Genomic DNA, 23,682 nt, shown 5'->3' with positions numbered 1-23,682 from the left:
CTGCCACTTAGATGTCTCATGGGGAGCAGAATGCTGCATCAGCAACTTGTTACTTGGCCTCTCTCCAAAAAAGGGATGGAAGAAACACATTAGATGAAAGGAGAGAGACAGTGAGGTTTGGGATTAGGTTTGCTTGCACAGGGGATTCTCTCTGAGGCCTCCCTCAACACAAAGTGTATAATACTAAGAACTATTAGATATGCCAGGGAAATCCCAGATAATCTACATGGTTTGGTATTCTCCCACATCAGCTCCTCTTCCTTAGGGACATCTCTATATACACCCAACATGACACATGGCAATGTAGTAAGCAGGAAAGAACCACAAGTTTCAAAGTCAAATTGACCTGCGTTAAAACCCTGGCTCTACCTTTCACTACTTGGGTAAATTGTGAATGCAACCATCCTCATCTACTATGTGAAGAAAACTGGAAAATTGAAAAGGGTAGAAATGCATAGTTGGGAAACTGCATTGGACAGGGAGTCAAGGGAAAATGGTGAAGGGTCTTGTGTATCATGCCCTGAAATTTCTTCCTGGAATAATATGGCATTTGATTCTCTTATTTAATTAAAAAACCAGCATGGTAGTACTGTAAAGCCCTCAAAATAAAATCTTTCCTCTGATGTGGTCTCATCACAAATCTCTCTGTTGGTGGCACATCCACCTTTAAGTATTCTTTTAAAATGCTAACCCAGCAAGTTTGAGAATTTCTAGAGGGAAAGGCCATAGTGAAAAGTCTAAAATATTTTGTATTTCAATTCCATCTTACTACTTACAGATATCTATAGAAGATTTCCAAATTTTCCCAAGAGAAAAATCTTTGGGGTTAAAAGTTAAAAATTTGCAATATGATACTTGAGTTGAGTTTAGACTCTAAGGTTTAAAAAATCATGTCTAGCAAAAAGAGGCCCATCATTTGAAAGTTGCAAGTAGTGTCCAGAATGACACTTTATCTTGCATTAATGCTGACTGTTTCTCTGGCTTGAGAAAATCACCAGAATATAAATGTTAAGCATTTTAGCTTGGTAATCAATTACGTGGTTGAGCTGTGTCTTTGAGTTGTTTAGCTTTTGTGTCACCCCTGCAGAGATGGATGGTTAGCAATTGGTTGTGACTGTTGGTTTTTTTGGTTTGGATGGAGCATGATGAGGAGGTCAGTAAGCACAAGACAGTACAGGGCAGAAACTGAAAGAAACTTTGTAGGCTCTGGACATTGAGCAATGGAGGAAAGGAAGAGGGAAAATCACGTGGGATTGGGGAAAGGGCTGTTCTTATTACATCCCATCAAACCTAGAACCCATTCATATTCTTGGAAACTGAAACATCAGGAGAAAACACCATTGGCAAATCCAAAGCCCAGGCCAATATCCATGATGGACATCAATGTGAATTCTTCAATAAAATACTGGCAAACCAAATCCAAGAGCACATCAAAAAGCTTATCCATCACAATCAAGTCAGCTTCATCCCGGGGATGCAAGGCTGGTTCAACATACACAAATCTATAAACGTAATTCATCACATAAACAGAACCAAAGACAAAAACCCACATGATTATCTCAATAGATGCAGAGAAGGCCTCCGACAAAATCCAACAGCCCTTTATGCTAAAAACTCTCAATAAACTAGTTATCAATGGGACGTATCTCAAAATAATAAGAGATATGACAAACCCACAGCCAATATCATACTGAATGGGCAAAACCTGGAAGCATTCCCTTTGAAAACTGGCACTAGACAAGGATGCCCTCTCTCACCAGTCCTATTCAACATAGAATTGGAGGTTCTGGCCAGGGCAATCAGGCAAGAAAAAGAAATAAAGAGTATTCAACTGGGAAAAGATGAAGTCAAATTGTCTCTATTTGCAGACGACATGACTGTGTATTTAGAAGACCCCATCATCTCAGCCCAAGATCTCCTTAAGCTGATAAGCAATTTCAGCAGTCTCAGGATACTATAAGCACCTTCAATGAGCACCCAGTGCAATATACATTGGCCAGGGGACAGGAACAGAAGAGGAAAAATATGGCAACCACTTCATGGTAACCAGTGGATAGAGTAGTTAGTGAGCACATGTGAATACATTCCTATCAAGGACCTCCAGAAAAACATAGCAGGTACTTTACAAAGTCCTTGGTGCTGAGATCTTACATTCAAACTATGAAAGCTTGAGCTATAATCATTTGGGCATCAAAAGCAAATGTGGCTGGGCACAGTGGCTCATGCCTGTAATCCCAGCACTTTGGGGGTCCAAGGTGGGTGAATCACCTGAGGTCAGGGGTTTAATAGCAGCCTGGCCAACATGGTGAAACCCCATCTCTTAAAAAAAAAAAAGAGCAAATGTAACCTTATTTTATGCAATCTCATAGACTTGTGAATCCAGGACATAGAAGCAGTATATATTAATAATATAGGATTATTTTTAAAATATTAATGCGTCTTCATTCTAGTCATACTCACATTAGCAAATTCTCTTTTAAAACAATCCCCAAATCAGAATGGCTAAGGAAAGTCCTAGCTGGACATCTGGGCTAGAGAGCAACGTGGCCAGATTTGAGCAAGAAGACAGAATGCTGTGGAGGCAGGTCTCTAGAAAGAAAATAATGAAACGAATGAATTATTTGATCTGTCTGAGAGTTGGAAATACTTATTGACAGACATTTAACAGATCTGTTGATACATTAGGAATGAAAGCAGGATATATATTAAAAAATTAAGCAAATGAAAGAAATGGAAATAACTCTAAGAAAAAAAATCTATGAGGGGCAATAATCACTGTACGTTATTTGACTCAGCAGTGAGCAATATTTGTTGTCATAATAGGGTAAATATTAAGTACTGGTTTAACTGAAAATCATAATTCTATGAAGAAAATAGAGACAGTGAAGTAAGAAAGAAATTCTCAATGACCATAATGGGAAATCACTAAATATTCTCTAAAATTAGTAAATTAAGACACAAAGTATAAGCTTATTACCTGGGATTATAAAGGTAATTGTCAAATGATGCAAGCTAAAATGGGAAAAGTGGCTACCTTAAGGGATAAGAGTTGGGAAAGTAAGCCAGGGTTTCACTGTTACCTAGGCTGTAGTGCAGTAGCATCACAGCTCACTGCAACCTCCACCTCCCGGCTCGAGGCATCCTCCCACCTCAGCCTCCCGAGTAGCTAAGACTACAGGCACACACCACCACACCCGACTCATTTTTGTATTTTCTGTAGAGACAGGGTTTTACCATGTTGCCCAGGCAAGTCCTGGACTTAAGCAATCTGCCTGCCTCGACCTCCCAAAGTGCTGGGATTACAGGCATGAGTCACCATGCCTGGCCAAAATATGTTTTTAAAAAAGAGCTGCTTTTGAAAATAGAGATTTTTAGTAATATTTGATTGTTTATGCATAAACATTATTTTGATAAGTACAATTTTTTTTTTTTTGAGACGAAGTCTTGCCCTGTCACCCAGGCACGATCTCAGCTCACTGCAACCTCCGCCTCCCAGTTCAAGCGATTCTCCTGCCTCAGCCTCCCAAGTAGCTGGGATTACAGGTGTGCACCACCACACTAGGCTAATTTTTTGTATGTTTAGTAGAGATGGGGTTTCAACATATTGGCCAGGCTGGCCTCGAACTCCTGACCTCGTGATCCACCCACCTCAGCCTCCCAAAGTGCTGGGATTACAGGCATGAGCCACCACACCCAGCCTATAAATACAAATTTTAAATAACATCTTAAGAATATGCAGATATATGTTATATATAAAGAACCCAAACAGTTATCAAGCACTTCCTATTTCTAAAACTCTGCTATTTGGTCAAAAAGTATTTAAATTACATAATCTCTTGGCTTCCTTCCACCTCTAAAATTCTTTTGCTTTTGAATTCTTTGCTTTGATTTTTAAACATGGATGCAAAGAATGCAGGTTATAGATTATCAGTCTATCACTGTGATAAATAGAAAAAAAGAAAAACTATAGTGCCTCCCTATATTAACTTGATCACAGAAAATACACTTCACATATTTAAGTGGATAGATTTTTGAGAAGTTGGTCATATGCTCATTATAGTTATATCATAATTTTGGCTAGATCCATTGGTAACCTACTGCTGCGTAATTACATACTCATACATCACCTAACAGTGAAGATATGCTCTGAGAAATGCATCATTAGGCAATGTTGTGGTTGTGTGAATATCACAGTGCCCTTACACAAACTTTTATGGTACAGCCCACTACACACCTAAGCTATATGGTATAGCCTAGTGCTCCTAGGCTACAAACCTGTACTTGTTACTGTATGGAATACTGGAGGCAACTGTAACCCAATGGTAAATATTTGTGTATGAAACATATCTAAACGTAGAAAAGGGAAAGTAAAAAGGTGTAAAAGATTAAGAATGTATAGGTCACTTATCATGAATGGAGCTTGCAGGACCGGAAGTGTCTCTGAGTCAGTGAGTGAGTAGTGAGTGAATGTGAAGGCCTAGGACACTACATTACTGTAGACTTCATAAACACACTGCACTTAGGCTACGCTAAATTTATTTTTATTTTTTATTTTTTGAGATGGAGTCTCACTCTGTCGCCCAGGCTGGAATGCAGGGGTGCGATCTTAATTCACCGCAACCTCTGCCTCCTGGGTTCAAGTGATTCTCCTGCCTCAGCCTCCTGAATAGCTGGGACTATAGACACGTGCCACCACACCTGGCTAATTTTTTGCATTTTTTTAGGAGAGAGACGGGGTTTCACCATGTTAGCCGAGATGGTCTGGATCTCCTGATCTCATGATTCCCCCACCTCAGTCTCCCAAAATGCTAGGATTACAGGCATGAGCCAACCGGCCCAGCCACCATGCTCAGCCAATTTTTTTTTTTAATTTTCTTTCTTCAATAATAAATTAACTTTAGCTTACTGTAACTTTTTTATTTTATAAAGTTTTAAATTTTTTAAACTTTTTGACTTTTGTAATAACAGCTTAAAATAAGAACACACTATACAGTTGTACAGAAATATTTTCTTTTTATCCTGATAAGCTCTTTTATATTAAAAAAATTTTTGCTTTTTAAACTTTTTTGTTAAAAACTAAGACTCAAGCACACATATTAGCCTAGGCCTACACAGGGTAAGGGTCATCATCGCTGTCTTTCACCTCCACGTCTCGTCCCACTGGAAGGTCTTTGGGGGCAATAACATACCTGCAGCAGTCATCTGCTATAACAATGCCTTCTTCTGCAATACCTCCTGCAGGACCTGCCTGAGGCTGTTTTACAGTTAATTTTTTTTTAATAAGTAGAAGGAGTATACTTTAAAATAATGATAAAAAGGATAATATAGAAATTATATAAGCCAGTGCCATAGTCATTTATGTCATTACCAAGTCTTAAATACTGTACATTATTATCTGTGCTATATTTTTTTTTTTTAAGACATTCTCACTTATCACCCAGGATGGAGTGCAGTGGCATGATTTCAGCTCACTGCAGCCTCCACCTCCTGGATTCAAGTGATTCTCATGTTTCAGCCTCCCAAGTAGCTGGGATTACAGGAATGTACCACCACACTCAGCTAATGTTTGTAGTTTTAGTAGAGACAGGTTTCACCATGTTGGCCCGGCTGGTCTCAAACTTCTGACCTCAGGTGTTCCACACACCTTGGCCTCTCTAAGTGTTGGGATTATACGCCTGGGCCACTGCACTCAGCCAATCCATGCTATACTTTTATAGGCCCAGCAGGGATAGGTTTGTTTACATCAGCATCACCACAAACACTTGAGTAATGCATTACACATAATAGTAATAATGCAAAATGTATCACATTATGAGAGCTATAATATCACTAAGCAAGAGAAACTTTTCAGCTCCATTATAATCTTATGGAACCACCATCACATATGCAATCTGTCATTGACCAAAACATCATTATGTGATGCATTACTGTAATTACCCCAAAACTTAGTGGATTAAAATAAGCTATATAAACAACAATAAACATTTATTATCTCTCATGGCCTCTATACGTTAGGAATTTAGAAATAGCTTAACTGACCCAAAGTCTCTCGAGATTACAGGCAAGGTGTCAGTTAGGGCTGTAGTTATCTAAAGGTTTGGCTGGGCTGAAGAACTTATATTCAAAGTGGATTTTACCTGTGAGTGGCATATCAGTGCTGGGTTTTGGTGGGAGGTCTCAGTTCCTCTCCAGGTGGGTCTCTTCACAGAGGTGGTGAGTGTCCTCACAGCATGGCTGCTGGATGCTCCCAAGAGGGAGTTATCTTAGAGAGAAATGGGGAGAGATGGTAATGGAGACAGAAGGGAAGGAGAGAATGGGAGGGGGAGGGGGGGAGAGAGAGAGAGAGACAGAGACAGAGAGAGAGAGAGAGAGAGAGAGAGAGAGAGAGAGACAGAGAGAGACAGAGAGAGATTGAGCACACACCTGACAGAAGCCATTCTTTTCATATCTTAAGAGTCAGAAGTCATATAGTATTAATTCCACCACATTTTATTCATAGAAGCAAGTCATTTTATCTGGCTCACATTCAAGGGGAGTAGAATTAGATCCCACCTTTTGAAGGGAGGCATAACTACCTCATTCCTCTCTCTGGCCACAAATTATTTATCCTTCTAAATGTAAAACCCGCCCCTACCAAGACTGCCCCAAAAGTCTCATCCATTTATAGCATCACTTTAAAGTCTAGGATTTCGTTGCTTAGGTGAACTTGTAGATGAGGCTCCTCATGTATACTTTCTCCAAATCTGAAGAACTATGGACTGAACAGATAAATTCCTTTCTTCCCCACACACTCAATGTAAAATGGCGAGACAAGCATAGGATAGTTGCTATCCTTCCCATTCTAAAAGGGGAAAACAGGAGGTTCAGAGCAGTCACAAGCCACCAGCAAGTCTGAAATCCATCAGGAAAATATTGTTAGTTCCTTTATTAGAACTCAAAGCATAGAAACTATTCAACGTAGCTGTTTTGTTTTGTTTTTGTTACAGGGTTTCGCTCTGTCACCCTGGCTGGAGTGTAGTGGCACCATCTCAGCTCACTGCAACCTCTACCTCCCAGGCTCAAGGGATCCTCCCACCTCAGCCCCCTAAGTAGCTGGAACCACAGGTACATGCTATCATAGCTGGCTAATTTTTATATATTTTGTAGAGACAGGGTTTTGTCATGTTGCCCAGGCTGGTCTCAAACTCCTGGACTCAAGTGATCCACCCACCTCAGTCTCCCAAAGTACTGGGATCATAGGTGTGAGCCACTGGGTGAGGCCAATCCAATATAGCTGTTGCTTCTACCTTCTCAGTCATCTTTCCTTTTCCATGAAAGCCTGTGTTTGTGGCTGAGCAGTTTTTACGGCTGCTTCATCCCTGTACATGTTTTAAAGTCGAAAGGTTTATTTTCCTTTTTTGTATCTATTCCTTTCAGTCCAAGTTGGTGGTCTTTCTGCTAATACAATTCCCTTAAAAACCAAATAGGTCTTTCATGAATCCTATTAAGTTTCACATCATTAGGCAAAACACTTAGCCACAAATCTCTGAGAAAAGCCTTCCTCTACCTTTGGGTTTCTGCTAAGGTGGCTGAGAGACAACAGCCTTAAGCTTCCGAGAAGCCCTTCTTGTTTGGCTGAATGCCTTTTTGAGGCACTTCCTACAGCAAAACCCTGTATCAAAAAAAAAAACAAAAAACAAAAAACAGCTACATTGAATTGTTATAACAAAGACATTACAGTCACAGCTTGGCTTCATTTTTTTGACTCCATTTTTCCAATTGTGCCCTGGATTTAGTTTTGTCAGAAATCCATATCTTAATTTAGCATAATTTGCTATAGGAGAGGCTGGAAGTTTTCAAACTCAACAATCCCCATAGTACCAGCCAATGGCTCAGGGGTTGGGGACCCCTGCTGTAGGTGACAGCATTGCTAAATTTTTGCCACCACCATAGCAAGGATCACCTTTCTTCTAGTTTCCAATCATATTCTCCTCATTCTCCTTTAAGCCTTTAGTGCAACCTTCTCACAGGCCACTGGGCTTCTAATAAGAGTCTTTAAAGGACCTTTGGTCTTTTATTATTGTCAAGGGCCTTCCAACTTCCTCCCACTAATCAGTTCCAAAGCCACTCCCACATTTTCAGGTTTTTGTTCTGGTAGCACCAAATTTCCAGGAAACAAACTCTGTATTAGTTACATGTCGCTGCATCACAAATTAACCTAAAACTTAGTGGTTTAAAACAAGAATGCCATGCCTGTAATCCCAGCACTTTGGGAGGCAGAGGCGGGTGGATCACGAGGTCAAGAGATCGAGACCATCTTGGTCAACTTGGTGAAACCCCATCTCTACTAAAAATACAAAAAATTAGCTGGGCATGGTGGTGCATGCCTGTAATCGCAGCTACTCAGGAGGCTGAGGCAGGAGAATTGCCTGAACCCAAGAGGTGGAGGTTGCGGTGAGCTGAGATCGCACCATTGCACTTCAGCCTGGGTAACAAGAGCGAAACTCAGTCTCAAAAAAAAAAAAAAAAACAAGAATCCATGTTTATTATCTCATTCACTTTCTCTGGGTCAGGAATTCAGGAACCCTCTGGCTTGGAAATTCTGGCTCAGGGTTCCTCTTCAGGTTCAGTAAGATGACTGCAGACCACCAGTTTCTTCTTTCCTTCCTTCGTTGTTTTATTTTATTTGCATGCTATTTACACAAATTTAATCCCAACCTCTCCACCAGTTTTGTGACTTTCCTCTCAGTACATTCAGACACAAAGACTAACACTAGTCTATTATTTCTGTATTCTTAAAGAAATAGCTTCAGGAGCCTTCTGATGCTCTAATTGGGACTGAGTTGTTATTTAGACCTGCTGCACAGCTGTCATCCTGAAATCTCTCTTCATGAGGATATTCTCAATCTCTTTCTCTCATTGGATTTTCTGTTTGCTGAATCTCATTATTTTCCTGTTTCTTGGTTTTATTCCTTCATCTTGGTGGATAACATCCTTCAACAACTTTCAGAGAAGGAAGTATGAGGGATGAACTTTTCAAAACCTTGTTTGTCTCTGTACTCAGAACTCAGTTCATTCTCATGACTTAAAACTAGTGCAGGCCCCAGAAAACCTGGATCTTCCCTATTTGGGCTTGCATGAAAAAAAAAGTCTTTTGAAAATAGAAAAAAAAAAAACACTGTTTATCTAAAAATGTCTGTATTCATCCTTCAAAATGAGCTAATTGTTTGGCTAGGTGGTAATCCTAGCTTGGAAGCCATTTTTTCCCTCAGAATTTTAAAGTCATTTTTCTCTTATGTTCTGGCTTTTAGAGGTGCTGTTGGGTAATGTAATGACATCCTAATTTTTGAAATTTGTATAAAGCCTGCTTCTCTCTCCTACTCACCACAACTTGAAAGAGTCAAAGAATTTCTTTTTGTCCTAAAATTTTACAATGATACTACTTAATGTAGGTCTATTTTCACCCATTATGCTAGTCATTTGGTGGACACTTTCATTCTGTAAATTTTCTTAAATTATTTCTTTAATGATTTCCTTCCCTCTGCTTTTTCTTTCTAGAATTCCTATTATTCTAAAGTTGAACCTATTTTTGTTTTCTGTCTTACATACCACCTCTTTGAACTTTTGTTTATACTTTCTGGGAGATTTTTTTCAACTTCATTTAAAAATCCTTCGATTTCATTGGTCTTTCAATTTCCGAAAGATTATGTTTCTTGTTCTCTGAATTTTTTCAAATATCCTGTTCTTGTTGGGTAGGTGGAATACCTTTTCTTATCTCTCTGAATATACTAAGAATTTTAGGAAGTTTACTTATCCCTACAAGTCTACTTTCAGGTGGCTTTTTTGCCTGTTTTTTAAAGTCTCGGTCTTTCATATTAAAGGTTTTTCTCAAGTATCTATACTTTGAGCATGTAAAATGTTTTAGTATCTGGCTCTTGGGGTAGTTAAAACAAGAAAGAGGTAATAGTTGCACAGCATTGTGAATGTGCTCTATGCCAATGAAGTGTACATTTTAAAAAGTTAATTTTGAGAGAACGATCCAAGATGGCCGATCGCTAACATCCCGGGATTGCAGCTCTCAGGGAAGGCACGGAGAACTAGAGGACGCCACACTTTCAGACAAAGTCTGGTCGCTCACGGAGCAGAAGATCCCCCAGCGGTGGAAACACACGAGTCGCCAGCGCGACTCTCGTGGTCGGCGCAGCGGTTCCACCGGCACCTCGACGCGGCAGCGCTCGGCGCAGAGTAAACGGGACCGCTTCCCCTTCTGACCGAGGTTTGGAGCCCCGGGAAGAAAGAGTCGCCTACTACGGAAACAAGAAGGAAGCCCGACAGGAGAATCCTGGGCAGAAAAGCACCATCAGTTTTAACGCCGCTGCTCTGGCCCTGGGAACTAACAACCTGGACGTCCACTCAAGAGACCTAATCTGAAAGTTGGTAATTTCAAAGACAACAGAGGATAAATTTACAATGACGGGAAGAAACCAGCGTAAAAAAGCTGAGAATACTCAAAGTCAGAACGCCTCTCCCTCTAAAGATGATCACAGTTCCACATCAACAATGGAACAAGGCTTGATGGAGAACGAGCGCCTCCTGATGACAGAATCACTCTTCAAGGAATGGATAATAACAAACTTCGGTGAGTTAAAAGAACATGTTGTAGCCCAACGTAAAGAAACTAGGAACTTTGAAAAAAGGTTTGATGAAATCCTATTGAGAATAGACAACTTAGAGAGGAGTATGAGTGAATTAATGGAACTGAAGAATACAATACAGGAACTCCGAGAAGTATGCACAGGTTTAAACACTCGAATTGTTCAAGCAGAAGAAGGGATATCAGAGGTCAAAGTCCAACTTAATGAAATAAAACGTGAAGAAAAAATTAGAGAAAAAAGGATAAAAAGGAATGAGCAAAGTCTCCAAGAAATGTGGGACTATGTGAAAAGACCAAATTTACGTTTGATAGGTGTACCTGAATGCGACGGAGAGAATGAATCCAAGCTGGAAAATACCCTTCAGGATATTATTCAGGAAAATTTTCCTAAACTAGCAAAGCAGGTCAACATTAAACCCCAGGTAATACAGAGAACACCACAAAGATATTCCTCAAGAAGAGCAACCCCAAGGCACATAATCGTTAGATTCACCAGGATTGAAACGAAGGAGAGGATACTAAGGGCAGCCAGAGAGAAAGGTCAGATTACCCACAAAGGCAAGCCTATCAGACTTAGAGCAGATCTGTCAGCAGAAACTCTACAAGCCAGAAGAGAGTGGGGGCCAATATTCAACATCCTCAAAGAACAGAACCTTCAGCCCAGAATTTCATATCCAGCCAAACTAAGCTTCACAACTGAAGGAAAAATAAAATCTTTTATGAACAAGCAAGAACTCAGAGATTTTATTACAACCAGGCCTGCTTTACAAGAGCTTCTGAAAGAAGCATTACACACAGAAAGAAACAACCAGTATTAGCCTTTCTAAAAATACACCAAAAAGTAAAGAGCACCAACATAAAGAAGAATTTACACCAACAAATGGATAAAACAGCCAGTCAACATCAAATGGCAGAAACCCTAAATTTAAATTGACTAAATTCCCAATCAAAAGACACAGCCAAAACCCAACGGCATGTTACATCCAGACCTGTTTCACATGCAAGGATACACAAAGACTCAAAACAAAGGGATGGAGAAAGATTTACCAACCAAATGGAGAGAAAAAATAAATAATAAATAAATACAAAGCAGGAGTTGCAATTCTTGTATCGGATAAAATAGATTTTAAAGCAACAAAGATATAGTGGTAAAAGGATCAATGCAACAACAAGAGCTAACAATCCTAACACCCAGATACATAGAGACTTAGACACAATGAGACAGAAAATTAATAAGGATATCAAGGACTCGAACTCAGATCCGGAACAAGTAAACTTAATAAATATTTATAGAGCTCTCCACTTCAAATACACAAAATATACATTCTTGTCAATACCACATCACACCTACCCATTAGTTTAAATGAAACATTGATTGGCCATTATTAATACCCAATTTTTTTCAAAATAAAGCAATATTTCCATTTACTCTCCCTCTTTCTCTTCCTCTTTCTTCCTCTCCTTTACTTATTTTTTTTTCTTTTTTTCTTTCCTTCTCTCAAAAAAAAAGAAATCAACTTGTAAACCTCTAGATCCAGGTCGGCAATGTCTCTTTCATTGCTTGATCTCCTTTCTTCCCTTCCCTCCCTCCCTCCCTCCCCGCTTCCTCCCTTCCTTCCTTCCTTCATCCCTTCCTTCCTCCCTACCGTCCTTCCCTTCCTTCCTGCCTTCCTCCCCCCACCAAAAAAATAAAATAAAATAAAATAAAATAAAATAAAAAGTTAATTTTGTTTATGTGAATCTCACCTCAATATTTTTTTAAGTGAAGAAGTCTCTTTCTACAAGTTAGACTTTCCATCACCGAAACCAAAATACCTATTCATATGTTCTTCACTTTATTTTGTTTATTTATTTATTTTGAGACAAAGTCTCACTCTATCACCCAGGTTGGAGTGCAGTGGCATGATCTCAGCTCACTGCATACTCTGACTCCGGGTTCAAGCAATTGTCATGCCTCACTCTCCTGATAGCTGGGATTACAGGCATGAGCCAGCACAACTGGCGAATTTTTGTATTTTTAGTAGAGATGGGGTTTCACCGTGTTGGCCAGGCTGGTCCTGAACTTCTGACCTCAGGTGATCCACCTGCCTCGGCCTCCAAAGTGCTGGGATTACAGACATGCACCACTGCGCCTGGCCTCTTTACTTCTCTCCTTCCCTCCCTCCCTCCCTCCCTTCCTTCCTTCCTTCTTTTTGATGGAGTTTTGCTCTTGTTGCCCAGGCTGGAGTGCAATGGCCACAACCTCTACATCTTTCACATTCAGAACTACTCTATTCAAGGGGTTCTGAAGGGCTAGGATGATCAAGAAGCACTGAAAAGATTATTTATCATTAAAGAAAGATTTGATTATACCCAGAGCTATTATAAGCAGCAGAGCATACCATCGGTATTAGAAATATTTCCAACATGGCTTAAAACAAAAAGAGTTTCTCAGGCTGGATGTAATCTCAACACTTTCAGAGGCCAAGATGGGAGGATCACTTGAGACCAGGAGTTCAAGACCAGCCTGGCCAACATGGTGAAACCCCATCTCTACTAAAAACACACAAAAAATTAGCCAGGCATTGTGGCTCATGCCTGTAATTCCAGCACTTTGGGAGGCTGAGGCAGTTGGATCACTTGAGGTCAGGAGTTTAAGACCAACCTGGCCAACATGGTGGAACCCCATCTCTACTAAAAATACAGAAAGTAGCCAGGCATGGTAATGGGCACCTGTAATCCCAGCTATTTGGGAGGCTGAGGCATGAGAATCACTTGAACCCAGGAGGCGGAGGTTGCAGTGAGCCAAAATTGCACCACTGCACTCCAGCCTGAGAGACACAGTGAAACTTCATCTCAAAACAAACAAACAAAAAAAAGGGGGGTTCCTGTCTAACTCCACCTAACTTGACATTTAAATTTATTCGAATATTTCAGCTTCCAAGTATTTGGGGTATATGATATTTTCCTGTGTACTAGAATCCTCAATAGAGTAAAAATACTGTTTTGAGACCTGTAAGCTTCCTTACTGTCTTCTCAACAAGTTGTGGTAAGTGAGAGAGCATTCAAGTCCTGGCTCTAGTACTAGTTACGTGGTGACCAAATAGCAAGTCACTTACCCTTCTCAGCCTCAGTTTCCACAACTGTAAAATGGGGGTGATAACTAGCCAGAGTTGGTGTGAAGAGTTAATACCATGCCAAAGGACTGTACAAATATCAGATTTTTTTTTATGTCAGAGATTTTTATTCCCTACTCCAGTGTTTTACAAGTAGTAGGTGTTAATGTTTGTTTAATTCAATTGCATAATGATCTTAGGGATACAAAGCTAATTTTACTTTGCATTGATTAAATTAAGCAGGCACTTTCTCTCAGAAATTGTCTCAGGAAACAAACTAAATATCTGGTATACTAGAATTTTTGGAATAAGTTATAACAGAGTTATGTTGTATTTACTGCAAATGCCACTAATGAGATATGCTAGTGGGAAAAGTGTTCCTTTTCCAGAAGATAAATGAAACTTTCTCCCATGATTAGAACTACTTTGTAAGCCACATCTTTGTGTTTGCAGAACTCCTTAAAAATGTGAAAAAGTTAATGAATGCCAGCAGGTGAGAAGTTTAGTTCTTTTCCCTGGCAGGAATATTAATCACTATTATTATCAGCTCAGTAAGTCCTTGACTTTATTTGCTTTATTATTTGCTTTCTCCAGATTAAAATGGAACATACCCCTCTTAAAATATATTTATATACAAGAAGGCCATAATACTGGGAATGGAAGAATTCCTGACTAGAAGGCAAAATTAAGTTCTAGACCTCATTTTCCTGTTAACGTAATAGGGAGATGTGTGCAGCTGCTGGCTTTGGGGAGGGAAACGTATGTTAGAGTAAAGTGTTGATTGTCTACTGCTTTACTGCCTAATAAGGAAAGCCAGCATCTTTCCAAAAGGTAGAATTTCAGGATCCCAGACGAGGCAGCCATGCTTCCTAAAACATCCACCATTAGAATTATTCCTTGGGGTTTAATAGAGTCTTTAGAAATGCCTTACTAAAATGTGGATGTTGTCAAATGCTATATTAGCACAGAAATCTTTAAAAACTGGTGCATGATCATGGTAGATACTAAGGGAATAGCGTCTTGGATCACAGACAGAAAGACAGAAAAAATTTCAGCTTTTGGGAGGCCAAGAACAGATATGTTATTTGGGAACCTAAGATGTCAGGAGAGCTTTGGGTATCTCAGGGAGGAAAGGTTCATGGAAATGGAGGCAACAGTCATCCAAGGCCATACGATATGCCTCCTTAACCCAGGATTCCTCATGTAATTCATTTAAAACATAATCAATTTGCAGTTAAGAAATAATAGGTGATAGAATTAGCAATAGAAAAAGTAATTTTTGTTCATAGCAGTGGAACGAAGTTTCCCACTGTGGGACACACTGATACTTTAAATCACAAAAGTTTACATATGTATATGGTGAGAAGGAGAGAGACAGCTTAACATAACTCATCATTGAACTGTAGTTTAAATAAATGTATAACAATGTGTCCAGAAAAAAAAAAGAAAAGAAAAAGTAATTTTTTTAGAGACAAGGTCTCACTCTGCCGCCCAGGCTAGGGCACAACAGTGCGATCATAGCTCACTGCAGCCTTGAACTCCTGGGCTCAGGTGATCCTCCTACCACAGCCTCCTGAGTAGCTGGGACACAGACACCATGCCTGGCTAAATGTTTGATGTTATAGAGACGGGGTCTCACCATGTTACTCAGACTGGTCAACATAGGTTCCTTCTGGCTGCAAGTGATCCCCCCCACCTCGACCTCCAGAGTGCTACAATTACAAGTGTGAGCCACCACACTTGCCAAAAAAGTATTTTAACCCAAGTATTTATTAAGCATCTATCAAGAGGAGATTGGCATTACTCAATGGAGTATGTGACCTTCATCCTACAGGATCATATAATTCTTGAAGAATCTTTTCGCTCCCATTTTTTCTTGGTACTACCTCTTCTCTCTCTGAACAAGAAACTCAATAAGAATTTCATTTACAATTTTTTATGCCTATTGTTCTCTCTCTTAAGACATTATTGACAAGTCAGAAAGGGCCAAAGATTTACCAGAAGTTATCAATAAGAGATGTACAGATAGATAACAGCTATGAAAAATGAAAAATAAAAAATTCACAAACCAAATACAAGTACATACAATTATCTACTTGTACATAATTACAAGTAGATAATTAACCTCCTATAGGGAGGAGTCGTGAATGATAGCTACTAAATGATAATTAAACATTGCCAAACTCTGAGTTTGATGTTCTGCAATGGGCATCCAAAATCAAGTTAGGAAGGAAGGCAGGGAAGTGTCTTAACCAGAAGGACAAATTGCAGAAGACTGATTTTCGTTTCTGCTTTAGAATTATTTGCTTTCTCCAGATTAAAATGGAACATACCCCTCTTAAAATATATTTATATACAAGAAGGCCATAATACTGGGAATGGAAGAATTCCTGACTAGAAGGCAAAATTAAGTTCTAGACCTCATTTTCATGTTAACGTAATTGACAAATGCAGTGAAAGCATGGGACTTCTAAATATTATGTTGTGTTTTGGAATTGTAAACAGCTTTAGCAACAGGAGGTTAGAAATAAGGACAAATGAACCTCCCAGTGAATACCAAGCAGACAGTTCAGAACGAAATCGGCTGTTGGCACAGATGTAAGTAGACATAACTTTGGGTCTTTAGGGCTTCTATCAGCAGGTGTATGTGTTTGGTTTCATACAGTAATGAGTACAGAAATCTAAAAATTGACTTGTTAGTCTATCATGGCCTTCCTCTAAACTATGTTATGTACTTCCCCATATTATTTCATATAAATGTAGTCATAAAACCTAGGAAAATCTGTTTTGGGGGTAGAAATCAAAGTGTCATTTATCTCAACTATCTCAAATTTAGAGTATTTAAAATATATTTATTATTTCAGGCCTAGGATGGGCACTGTGCTGACGCCAGTAATCCTAGCACTTTGGGAGACTGAGGTGGGTGGACTGCTTAAGCTCAGGAGTTCAAGATCAGCCTGGCAAACATGGTGAAATCCTGTCTTTACAGAAAATTCAAAAATTAGCCAGGTGTGGTGGTGCACACCTGTAGTCCCAGCTACATGGGTGGCTGAGGTAGGAGGATCACTTGAGCATAGAAGGCAGAAGTTGCAGTGAGCTGAGACATTTTCCTCAAAAAAAAAGTATGTGTGTGTGTGTGTGTGTGTGTAAATATATATAAATATATATGTGTGTGTATATATATATATTTTCAGGTCTAGTTACAGTCAGACTTTATCCTTCACATATTCAAGCATTCATTTCTTCAACACACACACATTTGTTAAAGTAACTCTTATATTGATTATAAGCATGTGTCAAAGTTTTATTCCAAACTTGTATCAAATAAGAAGCATTCTCAAAAAATCCATCTTGCAAACACATTTTATAGGGAAAAAATCATCAGATAATTATTATTAAACTAGATTTTCTTAGAGAAGAAAAATAATATCTAGTTAAGGATAACCTCTTTGCCTTATTGGTTAAAGGTCTTAGACTAGTTTCAAGACTAATAATCAATCAAGTAGATTTCCTAAAAGGGTCTTTTAAGATCATTACTCTATTAGAAAATTGCTGAAGAATTTTATCAAGAAGAAAATTACTTCTCAAGGAAAAGCAGCTAGTCACATCAGACCACAGAGTTCTGCCCCAACAAAGGTCTGGGACCTATTTATTTCTCATATTTATTGGGGGCTGCTTATGCTATGCTAAGGAATTGGAGCTTCACCTTCTAGGGAATAGAAAACTATTGACATGGTTTAAGCAGGGATATGCCATGATCAAATTTGTATTTTTAAAAGAGCATTCTCTTCAATGTTTAGTATTGACTGAAGCAGATGACTGGAATCCCAGGAATAGGATGGCCTTAACTTTTGAAAATCAATCAGTGTAATTCACTATATTCATGAAATAAATATTATGGCCATTTTATAGATGAATAAAAAGTACTTGGCAACATTCATAACCCATTCATGATTTTTAGCAAAACAAAACTCTCAGCAACTAGGAAAAGAACTTCTTCAGTCTGATAAAGGGTGTCACACACAAAAAAAATCACAGCTACCAGCATAAATAATGGTGAAATATTAAACACCTTCTCCCTAAGATGGGAAGAGAGGCAAAGATGTCCACTCTCATGCCTTCAAATCAACATTGCACTGGCAATCCTAACCAGTACAAGAGAATAAGAAAACATAAAAAGGCATCCAGATTGGTGAAAGAAGTAAATAGTCTCTTTGGCAGATGACATGATTGTTTATGTAATAAATTCTAAGGACCCCACAAAGCAATTACTGGAATTAATAAGTGGCTTTAACGAGATTGCAGGACATAAAGGCAACATTTTAAAAATCAGTTTTTTAAAAATCATGTTTTATTAAAAATCATTTTAAAATCAGTTGTATTTTTATATACTAGCCATAAGCAATTATAAAATTAACTTTTAAACAATTCAATTTACAATAGTGTTTTAAAAACTAAAATACTCAGAAATAAACTGAACAAATGATATGTAAGACCTCCACACTGAAAACTATAAAATACTGCTAAGAGCAATTTTTAATGATCTAAATAAACAAAGTTCTATCATGTTTATGGATAAGGAGATATCAATTCTCCTCACATAGGTCTATATATTCAATGTAATCCAAGCTAAATCTAAAAATCTAAAATGTATACAGATATACAAAGGACTGTAAGAGCCAAAATAATCTTGAGAAAGAAAAATAAGTTAAAAGTGTGCATGAACGGACTTCAAGGGTTATTACAGAACAACAGCAACCAAGAGAGTATGATATTGGCATAAGGACGAACAAATATATTAACAGAATAAACTAAAGAATCCAAAAATATAAGCTTGCTTTTTTTTTTTTTTTTTTTGGTGAGACAGGGTCTCACTCTGTCACCTAGGCTGAATTGCAGTGGCATGATCTCAGCTCACTCTAACCTGTGCCTCCCAGGCTCAAGTGATTCTCCTGCCTCAGCCTCCTGAATAGCTGAGATGCACGCACAGTCACATCTGACTAATTTTTGTATTTTCGGTACAGATGGGGTTTCACCATGTTGCTCAAGCTTGTCTTGAACTCCTGGCTTCAAGTTATCCTCCCACCTTGGCCTCCCAAAGTGCTGGGATTACAGTCATGAGCCACCATGCCCAGCCCAGAAATATATTCGTCCTTACATGGTCAATTAATTTTTGACAAAGGCACAAAAGCAATTACATGGGGAAAGGAAAGCCTTTTCACAAATGGTGCTGAAACAAGAATCCATCAAATGGGGGGAACATAAGCCCTGACCCTACCTTATACTAGCCATACACAAAATTTAATTTGAGCAGAATAATGCAACTAAACAAAAAAGCTAAAACAATAAAGCTTCAAGAAGAAAATATAGAAGAATATCTTTCCAACCTGGAAGCAGGCAAAAATTTCTTGAATAAGACACAGAAAGCAATAACCAAAAAGAAGAATTTGACAAATTAGACTTTATCACATTAACCACTTTATCTTATCATAAGACAACATTAATCACATGAGTAAGCCACAGAATGGTAGAAAACATTCATAAAACATATATATGACAAAGGACTAATATCGAAAATATATAAATAACTACCAAAACTCATGATGAAAAGTCAAACAATCCTGTTTAAAAGTGGGCAAAAGGCTTAAACGGCCACTCCCCAAAAGAAAATAACAACTAGCCAATAAACATATTTAAAGGTGCTCAACATCATTAGTTCATCAGAAAAATGCAATTTTAACTATGATGAGAAAATACTGCACATCCACTGATCAGCCAAAACCAAAAAAGACTGAGAATTCGACTATGAGCAAGGATGTTAAGCAACTAGAATTTTCATACAGTGTTAGTAGAATATACTCCTATCCTATGACCCAACAGTTTAACTCCTAGGTATTTACCTAAAAGAATTGAAAATACAAATCCACACATACACACATACAACTCGTATAAAAAAGTTCTTGGCAGCTTTATTCCAAGTAGCCAAAAACTGGAAAAAGTGTTAGATGTCCATCTACAGAAGCATGGATAAACAAATTACCATGTATGTGACACAATGGAATACCACTCAGCAAAAAAAAAAAAAAAGAAAAAGAAAGAAAAGAAAAAGAATAATTTGCTGGTATATACTACAACATAGATAACTCTTACAAAAGGCTGAATGAATGAAGCTGGAAACCAGAGAGTATAAACTATGACTCCATTCATATTAAGTTCTTGAACAGGCAAAACCAGACTAAGGTGGAAAAAAAAGGGAAGTTATTACCTTTAGCAGGAGAATTGAGAGGAGAGAATGACCAAGAAGGAGTATTAGGGAGCTTTCTGAGGTGATGAAAATATGCTGTATTTTGATAGGGATGTGGGCAATGCCAGTCTATTTGTTTGTCAAAAATCAACAAATTCATTACTCAAGAATTTGCATTTTACTCTATGTAAGTATTACTTTTAAAAAAATGCATTGAATGCTAGCTAGTAGATTTGCTTTTTGCAGTGGTCTGGGTTTACAATTCTGAAAATACTTCATGTGCATTCTAGGCTCATGCAAATGAAGAAACAACATGAGTAAAATGCCAGGTGTCTTGCTGTTGTATAAGTCAGTTAGAAATATGAAGAGTAGGAAGAAGATGAGAAGGTACCCTGTAGTGTTTGGATTGAAAATGGATGTATTGGGGTAAACTCATGGTTTTTAATATAGAAAGATATGAAAATATAGATATGTGTGTGTGAGGTGGCTATTTCCACATCAGTAGCAGTTATCACATATAGCACCCAGATCTTGGTTTCTAGTTACCATTTTCCATCAAAGGAAACTAGTCTGCTTGGAGAAAAGATTGTTTCCAAGATAGAGAAAGTACAAAATGAGCTAGAACAATATTTTGTAACTGAAATAAAGGAAGTACAGTCAGCCCTCTGTATCCACAGGTTCTATACCCACAGATTCAACTAACTGCAAGTCAAAAATAGTTTTAAAGATAAAAATAACACAACAATAACAAATACAAATATAAAGAATAATACAGCATAACAGTTGTTTACATGGCAACACTGTATTAGTTAACATAAGTGAAGAGATGATTTAAAGTATGCACGAAGATATGCATAGGTTATATGTAAATACTACATCATTTCATATAAAGAACTTGAGCATTCGAAGACTTTGGTCTTGAGGGATAACTGTACTCAAAGGATGGTGGGGAAATAGCATAAGGACACAAGAGTCAACTTGAAGAGATGATTCACACTAAGCAAATCTGAGATGATCTGGCTATCAAAATAAACAGTGATAATAAAGGATTATGACCAATTGGATAAAATTAAGTCTATAGTCCAAAATGATACAAATAAGAATGAATATATGAATAAATAGGTAAATATATATATTTTATATAAATTCATGTGTTTTTGTATATATGAAGTAAAATCTCTTCTTTATAATGAATATAGAAAGAACAATAGTTAGAAAATTATTGAATGATAATACCAGTGGATGAAAAGTTGGAAAAGAAACAAGATATTTACATGATCTCAAAGTGACTTGTCCCAAATTGCTTATTAATCATGATGAGAAAAAATAGTGACTTTACATTAGAGAAACCCAGCAAACACCAACTTAATTAAATAACCAAAATTACCAATATTAATAGAAACTGATATCATATGCCCTGCTTATAATGCACTGAATAAGACTCAATACCACTTCTGTAGTATTTCTATCCCAAATGCATAATTTGTATACAATCACAAGGAAACATCAAACACAAACTGAGAACATTCTGTAAAATAATTAATCTACAATCTTCAAAACTCTCCCAGATGAAAAGTGACAAAAATAAGGCCAACTGATCCAAATTAAAGGAAACTGCAGAGACATGCCAACTAAATTTATTATGTGATCATCAATTAGATCTTCAACTAAGGAAAATAATTAGCTATAAATCCCATTATTGGGACAATTGGCAAAATTTGATTATGAACTGTGGATAATAAAATAACACTGTTATCGATGTTAAAATTCCTGATTTTGAGAAGTATACTGTGGTCATATAAGAAGTATCTCTTTTTTTAGGAAATAAACACTAATTTATTTAGGAGTAAGGAGCCATGATGTTTTCAAATGACATATTGCTCAAATAAGTGTGCATATAAATGGAAATATCTATGAGAAAATGATAAAGCAAAGATAAAGTATAAACAATTGGTAAATCTGGGTGAAGGTTATATGAAAGGTTCTTAAATTTTCTTGTAACATTTCTGTTCGTTTGAAATTCTGCCAAAATAAAAAATTATCCACCGCATTCATTTATCAGTTAGTGAATAAAAAATAGGAGTACAGACTAGTCAGGAAACCATGAAATATTTGTATAAATGTTCATGTATTTTGCTCAATTTTTAATGGCGTTGTGTGGTGTTTTTTGTTGAGTTCTCTGAACTCCTTATGAATTCTAGATATCAATACTCTGTCAGGTAAATGGTTTTCAAATATTTTCTCCCATACTGCAGGTTGTCTGTTCACTCTGGCAATGATTTCTTTTGCTATGCAGAAGCTATTTAGTTGAATTAAGTCTCATTTGTCTATTTTTGTTTTTGTTGCTTGTGCTTTTGAGGTGTTCATCATGAATTATTTGCCTAGACCAATGCCCAGAAGAGTTTTCCCTAAGTTTTCTCCTAGTATTTTTATATTTTCAGGTCTTGCATTTGAAGTTTTCATCCATCTTCAGTTGATTTTCATATACGGTAAGAGATGGGGGGGGTCTGGTTTCATTCTTTTGCATGTGGCAATCCAATTTTTTCATTTATTGAAAAGAGTATCCTTTCCCCAGTTTATGTTTTTGTCAACTTAGTCAAAGTTCATGAATAGACATACTTCCAAAGAAGACATACAAATGGCCAAGAAACATGAAAAAAAAGTTCAATATCACTAATCATCTGAGAAATGCATATTAAAACTACAATGAGATATCACCATACACCAATCTGAATGGCTCTTATGAAAAAGTCAAAAATAACATTGGTGAGGAAATGCAAAGAAAATGCTTACACACTGTTGGTGGGAATGTAGAACTATAGTTTAGTACAACCTCTATGGAAAGCAGTATGGAAATTTCACAAAGAACTAAAAATAGAACTACAATTCAATCCAGAATCCCACTACTGGGCATCTACTCAAAGGAAAAGAAATAATAATATCAAAACCTACACTTGTATGTTTATAACAGCACTATTCATAACAGCAAAGAAATGAAATTAACCTAAATGTCCATCAATGAATGACTAGATAAACAAACTGTCATATACATGCACAATGGAATACTATTAAGCCATAAAAATGTATGAAATCATGTCTTTTGTAGCAACATGGATGGAACTGGAGGCCATTATCTTAAGTGAAATAACTCAGAAACAGTAAAATATTGCATGTTCTTACAAGTTGGAGCTAAATAATGTGTACACATAGACATCAAGTATGGAAAGATATTGGAGACTTGGAAGGGTGGGAGGGAAGATGGGGTTGAGGATGAGAAATTGCTTAATGAGTGCTATGTACATCATTCAGGTGATGGTTACACTAAAAGCCCAGGCTTCACCATTATGCAATATCTCCATGTAACAAAACTGTACTTATACCCCTTAAATTTATATCCAAAAAATTTTGGTATAACTGGAAAACAGTGTGACCCATTTAGGGCTCCAGCAGAAAATAGGATTACATACATGAATTGGGAGAACTAAACTAATAAAGGGAAATTAATAAAGGGATTATTAACAAAGTTGTGAAAAGCTCCATTACTATTCTAGGCCAAAACTTGAAGCTAGAGAGGCTCTGTAAAAAGGGCCTGCGCTGAAGTCTTATGTTCTATTGCTGTGAAATAAATAAATAAATAAATAAATAAATAAATAAATAAATAAATAAGGGCCTGTGGATAGGAGCTGAGACTTCTAGGTTGAAGGCTAGAT

General features: G+C 37.5%; 1 protein-coding gene across 2 annotated transcripts in view; it reads left to right on the top strand.

Moving 5' to 3' along the window:
* ACMSD (aminocarboxymuconate semialdehyde decarboxylase) overlaps nt 1-23,682 on the top strand; it is an 81,563-nt gene that overhangs the window by 41,792 nt on the left and 16,089 nt on the right. The window lies entirely within an intron of this gene.

The sequence above is a fragment of the Callithrix jacchus genome, chromosome 6 (assembly GCF_049354715.1).
Source record: "Callithrix jacchus isolate 240 chromosome 6, calJac240_pri, whole genome shotgun sequence".
In the NCBI taxonomy this organism is placed as follows: Eukaryota; Metazoa; Chordata; class Mammalia; order Primates; family Cebidae; genus Callithrix; species Callithrix jacchus.
This window is presented reverse-complemented; position numbering and strand designations above follow the sequence as displayed.